The sequence below is a fragment of the Rhynchophorus ferrugineus genome, unplaced genomic scaffold, assembly GCF_030347505.1.
Source record: "Rhynchophorus ferrugineus isolate W39M unplaced genomic scaffold, kcgeb_rfMv2 rfM1, whole genome shotgun sequence".
Classification (NCBI taxonomy): Eukaryota; Metazoa; Arthropoda; class Insecta; order Coleoptera; family Curculionidae; genus Rhynchophorus; species Rhynchophorus ferrugineus.
In genome coordinates, this window is record NW_027472580.1 from 60,177,839 (window position 1) to 60,199,884 (window position 22,046).

A 22,046-nucleotide genomic window follows, 5' to 3' on the forward strand; every position below is an offset into this window, starting at 1 on the left:
TAACCAAACCATAAAATAACATTGATAGAATCTTCTTTCACCCAACCACTTATATATTACCGCATTTTTAAAATTATAATTTTTGCAAATTATTCAAGAAGTAAAAACTGAAGAAGGAATTACATAACCAGAGTGAACGACTTTTAAAATGATTATAATTTAACGTATATTTAATAACAGCACACTATTAATCAATAATAATGGGAAAGCTGTTAGAGATTTAATATCTACTGTATATTAAACAGGCATTACCTAGAAATATTTTTTCGGATTTTATTTTGTCCATAATGAATAAAAGTTATGTTTAGATCTGCATCAAATAATGTTGCGCAAGAGATTAGGGGAAAAACCATCCACAAACATTTTATATACGAGGTTATATTTGTAATTTAATAAATATTATATATATCTGCTAATAGATATTAAAACTTAAGACTGAATTTTTATTTTTGAGATAATATTAAACTAAGCCATCATCACCAGTGATCTAAGTTAATTGCGAATTAGCAGTCCGGGATAAGAGCTGCTAATTTTGAGGTCGTACTATAATCCTACTATGTAGAATGTAACTGTGGCGTTAAAACATTAGTCAGGGTCATGCTCTTATGAATCAGAACGGTTTCAACTGGTTAGAGAGTTGACATTTAAATATATTCAGGAACGTTTGAGAGGTTAGTGGTTGGTTATTTTGAGCAAATAATATGAATCCTTAAAAACGTATTAGTAATAGTAAATACACACATTATTTGAGTTAAGTCCACAAAAGGCTTCATATATTACTACGGTTCCTTTCTCTCCTCTAATGCAGTGATGCAGCACTATATCTCTCCAGAATCCCTAACGACTATAATTGTTGAATCAAAAAGTATTAAAGTTAAGTACTTCGAAAGAATGTTAGTGCAGCCCAGTTTGCTTGCTAATGAAATGTGCGACATTATAGCGAAATGCGCAGACTAAAACGTTTAACGCAATCCGATGGGAATAAAGCACACATAGGGACTAGAACAAGATATTTTACACACGAAACCACTTAATGAAGCGGTCATGTCGGTTTCATGTCCTATATATAATAGTTATAAAGAATACTTAATGCCAACTGGGAAGATTTGAACTTTTTGAAGTTTGCAAAGAGTTTAAAGGAACTAAATACGACGATAAGCTGGAAGTTGAAATAATTTGTGATTTAATCTAATTTTAGCGATATCTTTTTTAACTGTGACTAGGCGCTTATCTTAATGAAGCATTATTTCCATTTAGCCTTTTGTGTAATCAATTGATGAAACGAAACCAAAAAATTGCAATAATAATCTGACTTTACTATATTACCACTTTGGGGATAATCTATGAATAAGATTCCTTTTGCGTTAAAAAAGCCTCCAGTTAACATTTTTTTAGCGCTCAGTCGTAATATCATTTGCACAACATATCATCATCATGCAAGTCTCGTGCACAGTAATAAAACGATCTGCAAAGTATTTCAAATAATGTTTGAGGCAACATTCGAAATGTTTTAGTCTTGGATTTTGGATATCCCTCATGTGGATTGCCTTCAAGGTTTCTATGACAAGTTTGAAAGGAACAAGCTTCTTTGCAACACATTGTTTTAGCATGAAGTATATTTATCATTTTGGTATGAGCTTTTGTATGTATTAAATTCTATTACATCTCTAAAAAAAGTTTAATCACATCTCGATTTTTTAATTTTATTTTTCAGTTTTAAAAATAGAGCAAAGGTTACCAATGATTTAAGGTCATTTTGATAAAAGTCACCGTTTCTTTTGAAACTCACTGCTAATTTATTTATCGGCTTCTACTTTTTTTATATTAATTAATATGATTTTTTTCATCATATGTCTCTCTTAAAGCAAAAGAAAAAAAATTCCCGCACCAAATTTATTACTTCTTTTCTTGTAGCACTTTAAATCCTGTAATAATAGGCATTCAATTCATGAAGTATATCAGAAGGTTTTACACGTTTAGGTTAAGCCCTGAGTTTTACTTTTTAGATAATTGACTAACTCTTTCATGGAAATATGTTCACGGCAAATTACCAGTATAACGGGTAAGAACCTACTGCACGCTTTTCCCCGCTGATTCTTCTTCCGGAGTTTCTGTGGTGCATTCAAATGGATTACTGGTTTTAATATTTAGCATTTCTCCTAGTATTCAAAATTGGCAAGTATAAGTTAAAATATTAAATCTTTAAAATCTTAAAATCAAGGTGAATGTTATTTGAAAGATTCCCCCGTATTCAAAGTAAACAGCTACCAATACCAGCAAATTGTTACTGACATAATATGTAATAATAGTACCGAATATAAATATCGGACTCAAGTGTTATTTAAATATATTATTATTTATATTTTCATATTACGAAAATTACTAGACAGTTATAAAATAGCAATAATATTTTATTTAACTGAATTAATTCCACATTTATATAGGAGACATAAATATATTAAAAACTACTTTATAAAGAATATCATTTATAGACGAAGAAGAAACAGATGATACTTTTAACTAGAAATGTAATTTTAAAAAAACGACTAGCGAAAGGTATCGTAACGTAAATCGAAACTAAATTCATATTCCTGCTTCTCTGCTTACGTCATAAGCTGCAATTAGCATTGGTTTGAGGTTATGTGACCTGACGTCATTAAAGGTGAAACAACGTTTTAGTTTGCAATTTTTGCTTCAATTTACTTGATAATTAAAACATATTTTGCTGCACCACAATAATACAATTGTACACCATATCTAACATACATCAGATCGACATTTAGTTACATAACATCAACGATATATTCTAGTAAAAATATATTGCAAAAATAAAATTCATATTTTTAGTTAGAGTTAACTTGGTACGAGCTGTTACCGCGTTGATTATATCGTTTGAGAGCAAATATAATTCGTCATTGATATATAAATATGTCATATACAGAGCGAGTTTAAAAAAAAATTAAAATCATGTATAAATGCTGAACGAATCCATAAAATTTAATTTGACATTGAATATAAATTATACAGGAGATATTTTTCTCGACTTTCATAAATGACTTGTAAAAAGAACTTAAATAACATAATAATAAATAAAATAATTAAGTAAGGTAATAATTAAATCAAATACTCGTTATATATTTCAGGTTTTCATATACAATAATTAAAAATACATTTATTGAATGTTTTGTTCTTTTGAAAACATTTACCTCAACGTATTATTTGACTGTGTGAGAATTTTAAGGATTTAACAATGACCTATTTCGTTAGGAAACACGTTAATTTTGCATTGGTTTATATATGTTATAGTATATTTTAATGCATTTTGAAAACATGAAATATAAGTTTTTTGAAAGTATTTTTCTAAGTGCCATCCATGAATATCTTTCAATTATAGCTATTAATTATATAAATTTCACATAATAAGTAATTTCTTAAAAATGTGTTATTTCAACAGAAAATAAATTTGCACCAAAATGCTCTTCAATGGTATATGACCTCAGTATATATTGAACTTGGCCGAAAAAGTATTAGGATAACTTATTCTGTGTATTCATTAAAGTGAGTGGTATTCTAAAGTGTAATTAACACGTTTGTGTTTGAACAATTTCGATATATAACACATACATTTATAAAACCAACAAATATATATATATATATATATATATATATATATATATATATATTAATATATCTCCCACGTCTCTATAGCTTTCGTCACTGTACACTGACGTAATTCTCTCTGACAGATAGATAGATTCAACTTATTATGACGGATTGCTGTTTTTGTAAGTATATTCTATCAAATAGATTATTAATCCCAATATAATTATGAAAATAAATGCATTTCAATAAGTACTTTAATCACATTTAATTACTATCGTACTGCAATTCATTACTGTGATTACTTACCAATAAAATATAAACTATACAACTTATCTGAACTCTCTTATTGAATGATCGATGTTGAAAGGGAATGAAGCAGCATGTGTATTAGGTATTGACGAAATTCTTTTTATGATTCTTCCATATAGATCTGACTGAATTTGAGTGATAGGCTGGATTATGTCCATTATATTGTTCGATTGAAGCGGGTTGGTACAATCTTGCGTTCATATCCATATAGTTTAATTTCTTCCATTGCCATTAACATTGCTTGGGCTTTGTACCAACATACATATCGTCTCTAAAGATAACTTCAGTGTGAACTGTAGATCAGAAGGTGTGGTTTATGGTGATAACTTTGACCTTCTGGGCAAGTTTTCAGTAATATGATGATCATTATGATTGAATAATAAAAATAAACAGCCGTCCCTAAAACAACATGGCGGCCACATCACCCATCACATTTAGCGGCGGTCACATCACCAATCACATTTAGCGTTATATAATAATAATAATCTGTTAAAATGATTATTTCTGCAGCTTTTGCTTGACTAACATTCTTTGACAATATGTTATGTATTTTTTTATAACTAAGCATGGCACTCAACATAGTTTTATAGTTCTTTATTTTCCATATATAGCCCCTGCATTTTAACTAAGATAATTTCAAATCTGATATAATTGAAATGTATGTATGATGCGTATTAACTCAAAAATCACTTTAACACATTTAATATTATTAGTCCTGTCGAATCTTATTGAACGAACATGCTCAAGAGGTTGGACTACAATAACGAATTTATAATTTGCTGCATATTTCTTAATATTTCAACAACAGTAGAGGTCGTTTTTTGTACTGTACAACAGAAATACTAATTATAGGCAATCAAATCAGTACGCTATTTCTTTAAAAATATATTATTCCAGTAATTTTTTGAAAATCCTATGTTAACAATTTTGATCTATATAGATAATTAAGTGCACATAAGTCGTTTTTTTGAATACTATTATGTATGTATGTATGTGTCACATTTGCCGAATACAGATCGAAGGCAAAGACGCGAACGTTTTTCTCACCAATCTTTACACTTATTTAATAGGGATTCGACTAATTTCATGCGGCGATTTGTCGCCATGGATAAGACATGGCTCTACTATTACAGGCCAGGAATTCTATCAACTTATTACCTTGAAAAAGACAGACCAAATACGTTTATTACTACAACATTCCTGACCAGTTAGATGCAAAAAATTCGCAAGAAGTCGGGCTTGTAGAAAAAATCTTTCGTCTAGAAAATACATCTCTGCACAAGAGTGATGAGAAAATTGTGGGATTGAATGGCCATGAATAAAGAAATTTGTTCCTGGAAAGACCAATGAAACATTTGAGATAGTTATAGATGAATATATTTAACTTTATCTTCTTCTTTAATAAGCTTTCATCTCGAGAAGATTATTTTCTAGAAGGAATACTGATTCTGGACCAAGTCCATTAAAGTCGAGGGAAATTATATTGAAAAATAATTTCTTCGACTCTAAAAATAATACCTTCGTATGAGAATACATATATATACTTTCAATATTAATAACATAAAGTTCAGTTATGTTTACATAGATATTACTAAAAACAGTTTAGTGTTAATGAGATATAATGAAACTTATTAATAACAAATAAGTATAATAAACAAATTAAAAAACAATTTAAAAAAAAATGTCCAAGGAGGTTAACTTAAAATCTTACAAAATAATGTAATTAAAATAAAAATGTAATTAGTTACAAAATAACTAATTACAACGAAGAATAGAAGAATAGCATCTTTTGGAAGACACTAGAAAATAACAGGTGTAGATAATGAAAAAAACTTGACCTAAATGTTAAAAAGGAAAAGTATGACACACAAAAAAAATTTTCATGTCTATCGACATCAATGAATAAAAGCGATAACTTTTATTAAATAATACATACTTCCCGATAATAATTAAACAGCCAAGGGGTATATTAACATTTGATAAGTGAAAGGAATCAAACGAACTGAAAATGGGTAGGTCGTGTAGTAAAAACTAACCACAGTAAAAACAAACAAGTTTTGCGGATAAAATAATAAAAAAGTAATTTTTGAACGCACCTTAATGCAAATTGGCATCACCTATTCCAAGTATATTTACGCCATACTCGACGTCAATTCAATGAACTCAATCATCGTATAATTTATGATATTTTTAATATAATCAGAAAACGGTTTGGATCGTTGAAATACGCAGAAAGTTCTACGATATGGAGGAACTTTGCCAACAAGAACATTCCCATGACAAACAAAACAGTTAGCGCTAATCGAAATTAATGACACTTAAATGAAGTCCATACCGAGCATAAATTAAACGAAATTAAAGTAAATTCAACTAGTTTGTTGCATTTCTAGTGACAGTTATGTAGATTTTACAATAGAAGATCGATGTGTTGGGTTTTTTTGTTTAATTTCCATTAACTGCTACATAAACTCCAAACTACGATCTTCAACGTCAAACCTATCGACTGGCGAATAGCCTACTACACATCATCATAAAATACAGCTCGTCTTATCCAGCCTGGTTACTGTCATAACTATGAGAGTTTCTTTTCGAACTCTACACGTTTCCCAATATATGCTTATATTAAATAATTACAAACATAAATTACAGAACATAATCAGAGCAGCTTTGGTTTCAACTTCATAATGGCAAAAATCAATTTTACTTATATATTAAGTAAAGTACAGATGAAGTAATAGAATACAAAAATACTCTTGAAAAGTATCTACAGTGATGATTTAGATGACTAGCACAGTCTAGTTCTTGTCGATGGTATTTTTAGACAAGTTTATCATTAGAAATTTTGAGTTTCCGTTTCATTGATAGAAATCACAGGAAAGAGTGATTAAGAGAGCAATTTATATGATAAATAAAAATATATAAATAAATAAAATATATTTCTATGATAAACAATAATAATATTTAATCATTGAGCTAACCATTAGCTTAATGAGGTCAATGAGGAACACATTGGAATGGTCAAGATATAGCTAGGTAAAGGTCCCTAGAAGTTAGAAGTCCTTAAGCCCTCTTAAGTCTGAAGATAAGAAGGCCGAGCCATTGATTGAACCATACAAGAAAAATCTTTAGCAATGTTTATTTATAGCGACAAAGGAACAAGTGATTTGTTGGTAATAATCAACTTTTGTTTTTTTTCTGGACCATCTCTGATAAAAGGTATCGCTTCTAGTTTGTTATTCAGATTGTGATGTTACTCAGTCATTAGCCATCACCCATCCACCAACCTTTATGCGTCACAGAATTTCCTTGCATCACCTTAAATAGAAAGCTTCTTCTTTTTTAAAAACTATAACGTTTCAATATTTATATTATTTCAGAGCATTCCTTATCGGTGTAATTTAAAATTTGTATAAATATTGGGATTTTACCCATGTCTTGTATACCAATATTTATACTACATTTATTGTTTCCCTAACGTCCCTCTTGTCTGGAAATTGATTCATTGTCTACAATAATCGAACTTCCGGTCGAAATTTCTGACCAAAGTAGAGGTAGTTTTTCGTTTGTATAGAGATGGTTGCTGAATATATCATGCGTTCTGATCAGACTTGATCAGACACTGGTTTCAACCAGGTGCATTTGTGGCAAAATCTGCTAACTCTGGGAGCCCGATTGAAGTCAGAAATGGGTTTTTGTCGTAGACGGTGATTACTTTCCAGTTCAAATTGCAACATATGTAGAGCCTCTGTAAGTAATTGCTTCAGGTCTACTCATTCCTCTTTTCTCTATTGATATTGGTGTTAATAAAATAACCGATTAGGATAGAAGGACTTGCTTTAGCAAAAAGCTTCATTGAGTTAACTTATCTCAAGTTAACAAGTTAACATGTTTTCACATTTTTACCGCAACTCGCCTTTGCTGCCTTCCAAAGCATTTTAATCTTGGACTGCTTGGCCAAAACCTCATTGATAACATTTTTCTATGCCTCAAATAACCTTTTATAGAAAACGGCGTTTGACGAAGAGACCATAATGAAAACACAATGGAGATATTTATTGTGCAATTGACAAACATCAATAAAAAAACTGTAACTACAATATTAAGATTAGCGTTGGGAACTATCGACTGAAAGCGACTATGGATTGTTTAGTAATTAATTATTTTTACTGTCGACTGTTTCGGTCGCTATTTTTAGCCCGAGTGACGTTTTACTAGAAACTGTTTCGGTCAACTATATTCAGTCGCTATATTCGATCCGACTGATTTGACTACTTTCTAATATCGAATATTTAACTCAACTACTTGCAGTCGCTATTTTCGTTCTAACTGATTTAACTACTTTTTAGTATCGACTATTTCAGTCAACTACTTTCAATCACTATTTTCGATCGTACGAGTTTCATAGATTTATATGTAATATATATGGTTTTATGTTTTATTTATAATATGATCTTGTATATAACAATATATTGTAGATTAATATAGCAGCATTTTGGAACTATATTTTGTAAGATTATTTATTAATGTAATAGAGTAAAAAGAACAACATTTTGATTGAAAAATAGTAAAATAATTTTCACTGCATTTATATTATCTTGATAACTATTAGGTCTTTTTTCATTGGCTTTTTCGGTTTTCTAAGTCTCTCGTTATTTGTTTTTTACCTTTTAAATGTTAAAACTTCTTTCATTGAAGTTCCAACCAATACTAATCTTAACATATTCCTTATTAACGATAAGTAAAATTATTATTGTGTTTAAAAAGGGAGTGATGGTTAAATAGTTGATAAAGATCAATTGAGAAAATACGATACAAATATTTAGCGGTCTTTACTCCATTCCTCTTTATAATAAAGACAAAACCTGCTATTTTGAAAGTAATAGAATCCATCAATCTACCCTCTACTTTTCCAAATAAAGTTCGAGAAAAGATACATACATTTCCGTCTCAGTGATGACACACGATGGAATGAAATATAAATAAACCAATTACTTTAATTATGTTATGTAATTGTTACTTCCCAAATATTAAAATACGATGAAACATATTTGGGATCGTCAATCCATATCTTTTTTCAAACTGCCACTTGCCATTTTAATATTTTTTAAAATGAACTTATACAGCTTAGAGAATCTAACAATTATCTTCATCCTTTTCTCTCAAAATTAATACCGAAAGGAATTCGTACATTTCCATCTGTTCCGTATGTTTGAAATAAAAAACTAAGATATGGTCTATCCCCTTCTCCTCCAAATAGTCCTATGTATCAAATGAATGGTCCCTTGGTTACTGGTATAAACTTTATTTTAAGATATTCCTCTAGGTGAAAGTGGGACAAATTTGAACTGTGAGGTGCCAATATAAAAAAATATATAAAAAATTAAATTCGCGCCAAACGTTAATTGTTCTAAACTCCACCTGTGTGATGGCGTCCTCTTGTGACATCACCTCTATAGAAATCATTCGTAAACATTAATCAAGGCATGAAAACAATTTAATTTGTGTATTAATTATGAATTCCGAGGTGTATAAACGGTTTTCGAATGCGAATTAAGGAGATGAATTTCACCAAGAGATTGGCGAGTTGTATGTCTAGTATCTTCAAATTATTGATAAGAAGACCATTTTAATGTGAGCTTTTGCCTTCTTCTAATATAGTATGTGATTTTTTTAAACTCAATATAATAATACATTTAAAATCTTTCAAGTTAGATTTTATATCTTAGGAGTCATCAACATTTAATATTACACAGATAAATATTTTTTAAAAATATAACAAGATATCGTGTAAATGTCTTGTAACATTAATCCCTCTCTTAACAGACCGTCACTCAAACATCACGTTAAGCCATGTGTACCCTGGTTGGTAAAAAAGAGACTTTAAAATATAATTTAAAAAATAAAGATTACTGATATATTTTTCATTGAAGCTCTAATATTTCTAAATTTTAAAATTAAAGAAATCAAGCTAAGATCGCCACTAGCATTAATAAATTAACTCCTCACTATTCTCTCTAATTAGAACTATTTACTTATTGCCTTGATGAATCCTTATTGCATGGCTGGATTTTTTTTCGAGAAATCATGGAAAACGTATAAACTCAACTGTTTAGCGCATAATATTAATTTGAGTTAGTTTACATAATAGTAACGCAATTTTTGTCAATTTGTAATCAGGACGTATGATTTGTTGATTATTGTGGCGCATATTCACATTTTTATGATTATATTTATTATAAAAATATAGTAAATTAACACTAATAATATATGTATTTGTATCCTAATTTTCTACGGTTTTGAAATTACAAATTACTTATTCCACGATAGATAATTTCGGATAAACGTCTATGTCACTGTTTCTAATTTTACTAATAACTTCACGGAACTAGATCAAATGGTTTTACGGTCTTTAATGATGCCTTACATCTTTGATCATAGTCCTTGATAACGTTATTGACAATTTCTATCTTCAGGTCCATCAGACAGATTGTAATTACAAATGTACCATGGAGGATCAACAATACCTAGCAGTACCTTATTTTGGAATCTTTATAATATATTTATATTGTTATCTCAAAATTGAACAGCATGAGACCACATTGGTTTCAAGCAAACATTGGTAAAGTAAAAGCTTATTATATACAGACAGGACCGAATATTTACTCAATAACTCAATATAATAATACTCAATATTGAGTTCTTCGCTTCTTTTTTTAATATGTAGTTTCCGCGTTAGTTTAACATCAAAAGTCATGTCAGGATATTTGGCTATATTTCCATACGGAACAACTTGTTGATACATATACTAGTTTGTGCTTGATTATTTTATTGTTGAAATCAATAAACTTTGATTTATTCTGATTCATCTTAATACGCCAGTTTTCCATACAGCATGTGTCGGCCAATAGATGTTTGTACCTTTTCATTTCATTCAATATGGTTATCTCCAATGGCTCCAAAGGCTGTAGCAACAACGTCTTCATTGAATTTAAGCAAGTCTCCAGTGTACAGAATGTAAAGGACTGATCCCTGTGGCACTAAAGGGCAGTTATCATATAGTGATCATCTAAAAATATTGCATAATATCAGAATAACGGTCCTCGGCACTAAGCCTACCGAGTAGCCAGTAACCAACTTACAGACCATCCCAGAAGACATTCGGTCTTACCCAGTCCGGTTACTGGCGTGACTAGGATGGTTATTCCTTGTCGTATTTTCCACTCTTAAGACAAAACATTTACAATTACAATCACAAAGATGGAAGTATATCCATTCCCTAGCAGGGGGGCCGTCCCCTTGACCACTACGCCAACGAAAACGGCTTTATATTTATGTAAATCAATATTATTAATAAATAATACGCATATTCGTATAAACTTTTCTAAGTTTATTACTATGTGATTAGATAAATACAAACATTTTGTGAATTTAGTGTTGGTTACCATGATACCTATACTTTGTAAAAAAATAGCGTAGTTTTTTAAATTCCCCTTATACTATGACTAGTTAATATTTTTTATCTTCTCTGAAACATTGTTTAAACACGAAATATTACATTAATGTATAATAACAAATAATTAAATATAAGACGTGTAATACAAATATGTCCATACAAATTATGAAAGATTTGAATCATTAATATTCATTATATCGATTTTTGTAATAGCACATCAAGGATGTCGTTTAAATGCAAATAATAAAAACAAAAATGTGTTGATCATCTGTAGGCGCGTCATGTAGCCTTTAGAAGATTAAATAATATATTTTGTACTTTGAAGTATTTTAAACGTTGAATTCGAATATTGGTAACATTTATATTTCATTATTATGCGATTATAAACAGTAACGCGCAATTTCATTTAATGTAAACAACAATCAAAAAATACTTTTTATATTTTATTTTGTAACAATTAATGTCTAGGAGTGTAAAGTCAATTGCAGATCAAAGTTTTTAACAACAAGTAATTTTTTTAAAAGTAAAGAACAGGCAGATCTGATTCATACTCCGATATACCACATTAATTAGTTAAATTAAGTTAATGAATTATGCAAGTTCTTGGACATGTAGCAGAATAAGAATTTTAAAAAACACATGGCAAAATATCAATGATCAGACATTAGGTAAATAACACTTTATTTCTCAACTTCGAAAATTAAAGAAACAAACTATTTTATCTCTGCTATTCTCGCACCTTAATTTCACAATAGGGATTATATTTTAATAGTCGGAAAAATACAAGTAGATTGTTTGTTCTATTACTTAAATTAACTTATGACTACAAATACTCGATTGGTTTATTAATGTTATTGAGTAACCGACATATCAATTTAAGGTCTTTCATTCAATTAGTTGCAGCTAGTAAATTTAAAACCGTTAATACATTGTTCAATTTGATCTATAATATTTACGTTAAATTGTTATTAACCCTTCTATTAAATAAACGTAATATGTATAATATAATAGAAATAAGCATTTAAAAATACACATTAAAAAGAAAACGGCAGAAAATTGTGGGAAATGCCATTCTCTAAAGTATTTATAATAAGGTTTTGGTTAATATCAAATAGCAACAAATCTAAAAGTTTACCAACTATGCAATAAAAACAAATATCAGTTATATTCAACTTCCAGTTATATTAGACTTCCAGAAGGATAAAATCTCAACTGTTCTTATTCATTTGATCCCATTATGTGTTTTCATTTTTACCCTATCTAACCGTAGAGGCTGCATCAACTAATGGCCACTACTAATTGATGTAGGTAATAGAGGTGTCCTGGAGGCGCAGCTTTTCTTCAAAAATAAGTTAACGCTAGCCTAATTAAAGCAAATTTAATTTTTTTTAAACTATAAGCAATATATTTCTGTAATACCTTTATTACGTCAGCTCTAACATTTTTGATCTATATTCATCGATAAAATATTTTTACAAAAAAAATTGAAGACTTCTAAAAAGAAATAAGGATCTCACTAAAATGTAAAAAATAATCAAACTTATACTTTTAGCACAAAAAAAAACGTTTTAAAATAATATATGTACGTAATAATCATTGTAATAATTAAATAAAAATCAGTTTGAATTCGGTATCGTGCCATCGTTATATTAAATTAGATTTGTTTCGTTCCTTTTTTATTTTGTGTTTATAACAAAAATTTATATTATTATTTTTGTATTGTTTGAGAGCTCGGTACTGGTGGTGCTTTGACAATAGAATAGGCGATTTAACGTTCTAACTATTTCACCATAAAATCAGTTGCCTACCATGTTTCTACAACTTCTCATAAAACATGGTTAGTGCTTAAAAAGCAAACTGAATGGCTTTTACACTGAACCACTTCTGATTTTTCGTCACATTAGTACACATATACACAAATATCTGATTATTTTAGTTAAAAAATATGTGAAAACATGGTATGTGCCTTTGAAATTTGAGGTTTTCCCTCGATTTCGCCCCTTCCCCCATCTGATCCTAACTTGGTTCCAATGAGATCACCTCGGAAGGGTGCACTTGAAAATCGGTCCATAATTGACGAAGAAATCGGCGAACATACACTTAAAAAAACTGAATATAGAACCTACCTCTTTTTTGAGGTCGGTTAAAAAGGAGCACGTCAGTATCTTTGATATCTTGTTGATACTTATAACTAATTATATATACAACTGAAACTTTAAAAAGTCATTTATTGAGTTAAAATTAGTGTTAATTGTTACAATATATATTAAGCAAAAATCTTTCTGACAAGATGGAGATACCGTGTCACAGGGACTCTGTTGATCTGGTTTGGTTTGGTAGCAGAGATCCAGCCATTGATCTATTTTTTGCTCTTCTTTGGTATTCTGAACCTATGTATCATGGGAATCGCTAATTCATAAGACCATTTTACAATTTTGGCCCAAGTTAGAAACAGAGCCTAAGGTGTAAAATTTAGATTGCCCATATCTCGGAAACTATAAGAGATAATGCAATTTGGTAATCGACAACGTAATTAGCATGCCGAATATTACTTGGAATGTGAATTGGAACGAAATCGGTAATTCATAAGACCATTTTACAATTTTGGCCTAAGTTAGAAGCAGAGTCAAAATTGTAAAATTGCGAAAGTCCATATCTCGGAAACTATAAGATATAATGCAATTTGGTAATCGACAACGTAATTAGCATGCCGAATATTACTTGGAATGTGAATTGGAACGAAATCGGTAATTCATAAGACCATTTTACAATTTTGGCCTAAGTTAGAAGCAGAGCCTAAGGTGTAAAATTTCGATAGCCTATATCTCGGAAACTATAAGAAATAATGAAATTTGGTAATCGGCAGCGTAATTGGCATGCCGAATATGGTATTCTGAACCTATGCCATGCTGTAATGACCTGAAGAAGTGGTAATAGAGGAGCCTAGGTCTGTCTGGGTGGGGCAGCACTTCTTTTTCGAGCATCACAACTCTTACAATTTGTTAGTAGCCAGCATTGTCATGCAAGAGCATCACTTTGTGTCTGTCGCTCGCTGTTGATAGTCTTTTTGCTCTAATATGCCATTTAATCTATTTAATTCACTTTAGTAGATATTTGCTTTAACAATTTCATTCCGTTCAGCAGCCCATAATAGATTACACCTTGCTATTTCCAACATACGTACAGCAAGACTTGTCGATATGGATGCTCTCCTAGAACCACGCATCGTTTTTTGCTCTTCCAGCCAAATCATCACTTCTTCGCAACAACTTCTTCATCAAGCAACACTCCTTTCAGCCGCGGTTTTGAAATGATCTCAATTCGTGTGGTAGACATCTTCCAGGGTTTTGAATCTTTTCCATCTCATGTAAACGTCTGAACACAGTTGATTCATACACTGCTAAATTATTTAAATGTTCTGTGAGTGCTGGGTTTTCGTTCAATAAGTCTAGCAATTATACGAAATATTTTGGTGCTTCATGCTGTCCCTTTTAAATTATTGAAGCCAAAACTAACAATTGGGATACGACCAAGTAGTATCGCCGTTGATTTTCGAAAGGCTTTGATAGATTTTTTATTCGGCAGCAAATTGAAAAAAATATTATGTAGATATTATATAAAATATGTGATTGAGAAAATCCGTTCCATGATGAACATCTGTATATTCAATAACTTAATATTACTAAATGAACAACTACTATTTTATGCAGAGAAATATAAAAGGATTGAATTTTAAAGTGAGTTTAAGTTTGTTTAACAGTTTTTAAGTTAATATATTAATAGATATTACTAATAAGCAATATTTTAAAATATTTTCGAATAAAATAAAAACATTTCTTTTTATCGTAATTATTCAGGAAACTAAACTATTAGTTCATGAAGTCAAATTTGTTTTAGCATAAATTTACCAAGCTACACGCAAATATATGGAACACCTGGATTAACTGTTGTATTTTATTATTTTAACTTCATTATTATTTTCTAACTTCTTTTCCAGACACAATAAGTTGAAAACAAAATTTCTCGGTGTGAATTTGACAAGTCGTGAAGCCTATCGACTAGCGAGTAATCCACGTGGACCTTATAATATTTGGTATCTGAGCTATTCGATTGGTTGATTGATTATTTCGTAGAAGATTTTATATTCGTGTCTAAACAATTACAAACATCGATGTTCAGAGCGGGCTTTGAATCCCTAACGTTCGTGGTTGCAAAATACGCAAACCTGCAACGAAGCTGGTTTCGGGTATTATAGTTTCAACTATAAATTTGCCGTGCCTTTTTTAATATCTATCCAGATTCATTTATGATATCTTTATTTATATATGGAAATGAAATATATACTTTGTGTCAGCTCTGTCGTTGTCACCCACACACATTAAAGTTCAGGACCCTTTTCGGAAATTAATCCCCCAGCCATATTAGCATGACTTCCTAACACAATCATCAATGTGATCAGGGAAAAAAGCAGCTTCGTGTTAATAAACACTGTGCATACATATTTCACTGACAAAAACACAAGTAATCAAGTCTCGTAATACGAAAATGGTTAAATATCTAAATAAACACGCAGAAATGTATCCGTGTGTTTGTTTAATAATTGGATTAAATGAATAAAACAATCATAAAATAATGTACCTTAAATTACCTTAAATTATGTACATATTATGTATTATGTACCTTATGTTTATTTAAAAACCTACACATGCTTGTTCTAAGAAAAACTTATCAAAGAGAACGTAAAATTCGATTAGGCCTTGATGAATTAAAAGTGTCAAGTTCAAGGCGAGGTTGCCGTTTCGACTTTCACGGTTGCGATATTAAACATAATTTGGCTAATTAAATACTGTATAATAATGTAATGTGCAAAACAAAGGTAGTACAATAAATCATAAAATCATGAATTAAATGCCTAAACAGTTTATAAATTTATTAGATATTTTGAATAATCTTAATTACAAAACAACATTTCGAGTGGTATCCGCACAATTTATTTTGTATAAAATTAGATTGAATAGATCTAAATAAGTTTATTTTTAAATTTTAAAACCACATGGAGAGAATATAAAAATAGATCATCAAAATAACAGCTATTTTTTGTTTATGCTCTTAGAGTGAATATTATATTTATATTATAATCGAAAATATCTATGATTGTTGCCACTATTTCGATGTACTTAACAATTATCATAAATTGGATTTCCATTTAAATGGTAATATATGTAAACAAACACTACAATGTTTGTTTTTCGCTAAATAAGTTGGATAAGTTTCACTTGGATTTGAATCAAAACTATCGTTGTCAATTTCAAGCATTGTTGCCATATCAATTTGATAATTCAGAAGTAATCATAAATATACTAATGTCAAAACTTTTTGCGGTCCGCGTATTTTTTAATTTTTAACTATTTATATACTTCAGTTATTAGCGGGTTGAATATATATATATATATATATATATATATATATATATATATATATAATGGAGAGAATGGATTTATTTTAATTTTACCAGGTCAATATACTTTAATAATCGGAAATATGTAGGCATAAATATATGTAAAGCGATGTTGCCAGTCAAAAATTCGGTAAAAATTGAAAACAAAAAGTAACAAGTGGTCGCGTTGAAAATGCGCGAAACTGTCTAGTATGAAGCGAAAACTAAATTAATATTTACCTGAAAGTAAAATGGCGAAAAATAACACTAACAACCCGTTACCGGTATATCGGAGATGTTTGGTAAAAGCTGTCGAAAGCTCAAAAATCAACCTAAAACTGCACAAAGCACAAAAGCGTATGCCGATGTGGATATTCGAGCGAAACCAGCTGTTTCCGCCTATCTCGCTATACCATCGCCGACCACCACGTGTGTCCTTGATTGATTCAAACGAAACGAAACGGGAGTTAGCGTGAGTAATGCGCAGTTGCCATAACGCGACGATAGCTTTCAAACCGATTGTATTTGATTCGCAAGTGTTTTGTTGTTCGTTTTCAACGCAAATAGGAAAACTAGTTAGATGTTATTGCTTTGTGATTATTAACGCATACTAATATATGTTAAATAAATCAGTTTTTTAATATAAACTTTACATTCGACTCGTTTTATTAAACCATCGATGTTCGAAACGACAACGTGGGTGACGGAGAAGTTTTCTACCTGGTTTCTTTTGTTTGATATCACCAGTCTCAATTTCTAAAATCCCAGTCTGCTTTTAAGAATCTAGTAGGTTATACATCTTTGAACCAAAATGTGTATTCACATGTTTGAAAAATTATATGAAGACAAGTTTAATAGGTAAACCTCCAAAGCTAATATTTAGAGATAATTACAAAATTAGTAAAAAGTATGAAGCGCATTTTAATTATTTATTTTAGTCTCTGTTGTATTCTAGTTGGCAATGTAACATTTATATTTTAAACTTGCCCCAAAATAATCAAAGTGCGATAATTTAAATTTGATATTGTTGGGTTTGAATAACTAAAAGTATAATATTTTTCGATTTACATTTTTATCCGTAACATATAACATATTAACAATAGCTTTTACAATATACAAAGATAATTTGCACTTTTAAAAACTCTTACTATTTCACAATTTGTCAGATAGGTGTTGATACTGGTACTTATTAGAAGGTGCAAAAACATAAACTGTATGAATAGTTAAATATATATGAATATCTGTCATTTATAAATAGCCTGATTATCAATTATATCACTGACTGTATTGTTTCTATATATATTAGAAAGCAAACAAAAGCAAAAAATATGGCATTTTTTTTACTTTTAAATATTTCTACAGATCATAAACCGGCTACAACCGGTTAGAATATAATGTTTATAAAAGACATACGTTACTTATTATCTGATTTTAATGAAATGGTTACTAACAATGATTGTTAAGCAGTCATGTTAATACTAAATTAAAGTTGATTGATGATATTAATAATTGCATAAGACAAAATGCATTTTAAGGAGCTTAACACAGCTAGAGTATATTTCTAATTTAATTTATTTATTATAGAAAAGTAGAAATAAAGATTGAAAATTAAATAAGTTGCCAAAGTTGGAAGTTGGAAGGAGTGAGCTTATTGACATGACAAAATTTAAAACAACATATTATAAGAATATTGAAAGTGGCCTACTAAAAATAAAGAGAAAACAAATTACAAAATGGTGGCTATCTGCAAAAAAGTACTGTGAGACTCATACATTTAATTTTTTAACATTAAAAACAATTACATACGATAGAAAGTCACAGACACCATTTTAGCGGCTCAGGAGTTAGGATATGGCTCCAAATTCCGCAAGTACAGAGGTATCGTAAACAGCTAGAAAGAAACAAAATAATGTGGATATGTGATATATACGCAATATTTATTTATTAATAAGCTGTTGTGTCGCCATTTGCTTGAGGGACTTTCAATAATTTTCAATGTTATGTTTTCTCATTATTGTACTATAACATCCTCCAATTTTTTCAATCATGCTGGTGATGGAAATCTAGTTACCACTATCTCCTCTAATATTCCCGTAACAGTTTAATTATGTTGAGATCTGGCGATTATGTTGGCCAGAGAAGAAGTTTGATAATATTCTGATGGTTCTCAAAGCAAGACTAAATCTTTTTGCTGTGTGTATAATGACATAATCTTCTTGAATGTAGTAATATAGGTAGTTTATGGTGGCATCAATATTCTAGTAATACTATAGTATAGTAATAGTGTAGGTTATAAGCTACTCTGAACATGCATCATCTCAGTTTATGACGTTAAAACATAAAAAAGAAACAAAACAAAATAAAGTTTATTGTGTCTTTGACCTATAACAAAATTTCTAATCTAAATAAAATAATGAAATAAAAATGTTATAAAATGTAATTTATTTTAAAATTATAATATATTAAATAATATAAAATTGTATATATTATCGAATAATTTAAACTGCAGTTAATTAAACAGCCACAATGGTCTATAGGTTAGAATTGTTTTGTTATATTTACATCGAACTCTTTTCCTCACCACCCATGAGGTAGAGTTCTAGACGTTTTGTTTTATATAGTGGTATCCCCTGGAGGCCTAATCCGTCTAGATTACAATTGTATATCCAAGTAATATATTTTACTTTCATTAGAGAGCATATTTACCTTTTTACGTTTAGTTCTTGTTTCCTTTGATAGTTTATATCCTTGTCAAGTCATTTTAATATTACTGCAATTTTTTGCTTCTTCTGTTACTACGTGTGTACATTATTCTTGATAAAATTAATTACTGAATTATCCCTAATGTATTTGCCATATCTATTAATTAGACACATATCTATACACTTATATTGTTTACACTTTATAATACAAGTTCCTACAGTTATTGTATATTAATTATATACTCACCTTTAGTTCTTTCCAGTCCTACTCTCTTGGAAATTGTCAGTATTAAGTTATTAGTATTTAATTCAAGTGAATAACTAAGTTACCTAACTGTGTACGAAGGGTTCTATATGCTTCAAAGACCATATCTCATAGCTCTAAGCTATCTAAGGATACTTTCCACACATATCTCAGTTTTCCCATTTCCTCTGAAATAATTGTATTAAATTATGTTAATATTGAATAAACTACGCACTGTTTTTATACATTTCATATATTTGATCTCTGATAGATCTAATAACAAGCTGATCTTGAATCGTCACCCATTTCGTATGAGGACCGTTACTTTTTCGTGAATTCAAGATGATATTTTAAATTTTTTGAGATATTTTAATGACCGTGCCCACACTAATATTCAGTACACTTGCAACACGTTAAAAACATTTTTAATAAAAATCCCAGCAATTTAACATTTAACAGTAAAATTGTTTACCTCTCTAACGAATTTTATGGCACGAAGGAACCTCCATTATCTCATTCCGGTTTGAAGCAACTGATTAGAAGACGCAATCTTTTCTGTCTGGAATCGGTATTTTTAATCAGAGTAATAATAAGCAGCGATTTGAAATTATCAAAACAAGCAAAGCGTTAATACAAAAAGGTGGCTATCTGCAAAAAAAGTACTGTGAGACTCATACATTTAATTTTTTAACAGTAAAAACAATTACATACGATAGAAAGTTACAGACACCATTTTAGGGCTCAGGAGTTAGGACATGGCTCCAAATTCCGCAAGTACAGAGGTATCGTAAACAGTTAGGAGAAAGAAACAAAATAATGTGAATATGTGATATATACGCAATATTTATTTATTAATAAGCTGTTGAGTCGCCATTTGCTTGAGGCACTTTCAATAATTTTCCATGTTATGTTTTCTCATTATTGTACTATAACATCCTCCATTTGTTTCAATCATGCTGGTGATGGAAATCTAGTTACCACTATCTCCTCTAATATTCCCGTAACAGTTTAATTATATTGAGATCTGGCGATTATGTTTGCCAGAGATGTTTGATAATATTCTGATGGTTCTCAAAGCAAGACTAAATCTTTTTGCTGTGTGTATGATGACATAATCTTCTTGAATATAGTAATATAGGTAGTCTTTGGCATCAATATTCTAGTAATAGTAAGTAATACAATCAGTGATGTAAATGGGAGGACCAGTTGCATACCATTTTATTGCCGCCCAAATCACAAAGAAACCTCCTCCATGCTTGACTGTAGGAAGCAGGCTGTTCGAATAAATCTTTTGTAGTAAACAATGTAAAATGTGATTCGTCGGGTATTACCACATTCTTCCAATCATCAAGTGTACAGGTTTCGTAACCGTAGCGGCACTCTTCGAAACAAAAAAGTGAGTGTTATATTCAAATATTACTCAGATCAATTACTCAAATATGACTCATCAATGTACTATTGTTGAAATACTCATAAAATTTATATATTAGCTTTATATATTACTAATCTTTAACCTTGGATGCGTTGGTTTTGATTGATAAAATTTCGTTATATTTTAAACAGTCGATAAATCACGAAAGTGTGGTGATATAACAATGTTTATTTAATGGGAAACCAATGTTAAAACCTAACACTGCCTTAATAGGAGCTATACAGACTCTATACCAAGGAAATTGATACTGTTGATACTATTACAACTATTAATTGATATACTGAATTAATATGCAATTGAATAGACACCAGTGATGGCGAAGACTCTAGATTCTTAAAATACAGCATGCTAAAGCTGTTGTGAAAAACATAAAAATAATCCGTAAAATAGTTTTCGGAAACCGTGTAATGAAGTGATATGAAACTGACCGAGAATGACTTAAATATATCAGAATATTACCTTTTCTTCTTATTTACAGTATTATTTTTCAAATTACATGCCGCATTTGTTCACACCGACCCAAAAAGAACCACGAATCGACGATTTGGTGTTATTTGGAGCTGTTCAAATGAAATAAAAAGGGAAAATTACATCAGTATGTGTCAATGAACTAAAAGTATTGAAAAGTTATAGGAGAGGTATCATGGATCTACCGCTCTTGAATAATGCTCTTCTAACTGATAACGTTAAAGTTCAAAAAAAATATATCATTTAGATTGGATACTTGATTGATAACTATAGTGGATAAAACTTTTGCTCCAGTGTAATTGGTTTAATAAGCGTGACTAAAGTATCATCAGATAGAGACATCCGAAATAAAGTGTTTTTCAATGTCAAGATGTAAAACAACTTATCAGATGGTCCAA

General features: G+C 30.0%; 1 protein-coding gene across 1 annotated transcript in view; it reads right to left on the reverse strand.

The window, feature by feature from the left end:
* Positions 1 to 17,329, reverse strand: part of LOC143191193 (uncharacterized) — an 87,151-nt gene extending 69,822 nt beyond the window's left edge. Inside the window, exon 1 of the mRNA XM_076396158.1 lies at positions 17,043 to 17,329. The gene's annotated coding sequence lies outside the window, so the exon portion shown is untranslated. The remainder of the gene's footprint in view (positions 1 to 17,042) is intronic.
* Between the last annotated feature and the right edge of the window lie 4,717 nt (positions 17,330 to 22,046).